Raw genomic sequence first — 3,442 nt, 5'->3', positions numbered from 1 at the left:
ATTATAATCGTCTCGCCAATTTCTTTGAAATAAGCTCAACATTGAATATCTTTTTATTTAATCATATTATAATGACAACAAATTATTTTTAACATTTACACTTTATATCTTTATATGATTAAATCAAAAAATATTCAATATTAGATTCGTTTAGAAAATATTGACGAGACGATTGATGTAACATGTTAAAATTAAAACATATTTTCTTATGTATTTTAGTTAATATACAATTATATATATTAATTTAATAAGGGTACAAAAAAAACGTAGCACAAATTAATTAAGTAACTATAAAAGTATAAGAATTTTACAAATTACAAATATCGATTGCTGAAGTGTTAGAAAGACGAGAGGTATGAATGGAAATTGACAGGAATGCCGACCATAATCAACAATCCCCTTTTATTTTAATTATTTAATCTATTTACGGAATTGCCCTAATCGTATAATAAATAAACATACAAATAACAAGTGGGCGATTATCGCGAAAGTCGCTTGCAATTTTTGGGAAAACTTGAAATAATAACTAAGCGAAAAAATAAAGAAAATATGAATTAAAATTAAATGTATTTAACAGATTAACTGATAAGTTAGTTGACTTTTAATAAGTTATCTGATAAACAAATTAAATTATACGAAACTAACTGAGTTAGATAAAAATGTAAAATGACAAAAAAAAACAATTTTAAAAATTAACTAACTACAACATTTTATATTAATTAAAACAACTATCTAATAATATAACATGTTATTAATACAAATAAAATGGTAAAATAATCTAGTAATATAATATGTTAATTGAAGGATTTAGAATTGATTATTATATAACTTTTTTGATTTGTTAATATAAATTTTAGAAAAAATCTACATTAATTTATAATTTAAATAATAATTATATATAATATGAATAAAAATAAGATTAATAGTCTTAAATAGTGATGGCCAAATCGGCCCGGCCCAGCCCGGCCCGGGACCGGTAAAGACTGATTATGGGACCTGTTGGAGTTTTTGGTTGTTTCGTAGGACCGAGACCGGTTTTTAGCCATCACTAATCTTGAATATCCTAATTAATTAATAACTTTTTAAAAGATATAATTAATTGATATATCAAATATTTTGTTAGAATTATTTAGAACAATTTTATTTTCAAAAGATATAATTAATTAATACATTAAATATTTTATTATAATTATTAGAACATTTTTATTATCTATTAAACAAAATAAATACAATCATAATATTTATAGCTAAATATATTAAATAATAATATAAATAATTTATACGATCAATAATAACTCTCAATAACTAATATCAATTAACTATTAATTAATATCCGTGATAATTAGTTTAAAATAATATTTGTTTATGATCAATAGTATTGAATCATAATTAATATTAATCGGGGTTATAATTGAAAAAGGTGTTAACAAAACTCTTAAACATTACTTCAATTGACGTTTTAGTAAGTTAGTTTATGTTGATTCAAACGTGTACTAGAAATAGGTTTGTTTATAAGCCAATTTATGTTTGTCAAATAATGTCTTATTTTGGTGGGATCATCCCATTTTTAATTAATTAAATTATAATTATTAAAAATGTTTTATGAAATTATATATCCTTATTATTAGAGGAAAAACATCATTTAGTTGTATAAAAAATCTAATAATTACACAAAGTAAGGTTCATTTGAAAAGTAGTAAGTATTTGAAAAGTAAAGACGTGATCGTAACCTTTCATATGGTTAAAATTTGTCAAGAATTATGGCTTTGACTACTTCTCAAATGAACCTATAACTAATTACACAGTTTTAAAATCATGCCATTTTTATTATAAACATTTATTTTGAAACAAAAGAGTAACAAACACATAATATTTTGCGGCCAAATTCAAAATGAAAACAAATAATACATTATAAATTAATTGATTTAAATCTAAAAGGGTAGTATGTAGGAACAATTACTTGAAGACGCAGATTCGCATCGGATTCGTCGAAGAAAAGTCTTCATACAACTTGAATATTTTATAACATCATAGATTTTATTCTTATTATTAAATTCACTTTTTTAAAAACAAAACAATATCTTTTATTATATTTTATTTAGATCTAAAAATTATTAATTATATATAATCCACGTTAAAACAAAAATAGTTGTATGAAAATGTACGTATTTTAATTCGATAACATACTTTTAAAATCTTTATTTTGATATATCAGGTCGAATATTTACGTATTAGGTTTACACCAATCAAATTTGATGATTTCATCTCATGCATCTGAAAGTAAAACAGTTATAATTAAACTACTTTGTCCTAATGAACAAACACATGAAAGCAATACGACGACAACCGAAGCCCGTTGCCACAAGAAAGCCGAGACATTTCTTTGAGTTGTGAATGTCGTAATTGAATTGCTGCAATGTAGCACATCGTGTCAACAACCAGACACCTTTGTACCTGAATCAAACAAAACCCAACCCAAAATCAACACTAATTCCGTAACCAATCAATCAATCAAGATTCAAACTGAAGCCAAGTTCTTTAACATACTCTTTGGCATTTGCAATAACGAAAGCTTCCAAAGCCCACCTCGGGAACACAAATCGTGCTACCACAAAAGCAACAGACTTTTTCTCTTGATTTGCGATCAGGGTCAATACAACAGGAAGAAGCACAGACCACTGCGTGAAACAAAAATATCAGAAGTAAGTTCATATAAATGGACTCTCTCTCTCTCTCTCTCTCTATATATATATATATATATATATAGTACTTTGGAAGGCAGCATACATACCAATTGGGCTTGGCTAAACTCCAGGGAGATGGCAAGCGTATAGGATATACCAGTCACGCAGTAAACCAGGCACAAGAGTATTATTACGTAATTGGATTCGAAGCTTGATCTTGGATAGCTGAAAAAATAGAAGATGCAAAGATAAACCAAGGGCTTCAACACCACGTTTAAGAGGTCCATCGTATCTTTCGCCAGAAAATAAGATAAATTGTTCATGCCACTAGCATTCTCCCTCTTGTATTGTAATTTATCATGAGAAAATGTTCTGAAAGCTCCAATCATGCACAACAAAGCTGAAAATCACTCATCAACACCATACTAATAATTAGTATATCAAACAAATTTTATGTTTCTTGATTAATACATGATTAATGCTTTCTCTATTCCAAAATATTTGGAACAATATTCCTATAAAAGCACTAGTTTATCTCTATATCTTGTTTCTAAAGATGTTCAAAAGTTAAAAAGATTCAAACCCACATAAAGTTTCCATATTTAAGCTGTGGTACTGGTAGCAAGTAAGAGGTAGAGAAGATGAGAATTGTTTTAAATATTTCTTTTTAACAAAATGGCCCAATATTTTGGAAAGGAGGGAGATATGATAACTTAAGAAGCAGACAGTTAGTTAGTGGTCGGAAAGGTAGAAGTTAG

The sequence above is a fragment of the Cynara cardunculus genome, assembly GCF_001531365.2.
Source record: "Cynara cardunculus var. scolymus isolate 2C chromosome LG 11, CcrdV1, whole genome shotgun sequence".
NCBI lineage: Eukaryota > Viridiplantae > Streptophyta > Magnoliopsida > Asterales > Asteraceae > Cynara > Cynara cardunculus.
The sequence above is the reverse complement of the archived record's forward strand: the minus strand, read 5'-3'. Positions refer to the sequence as shown.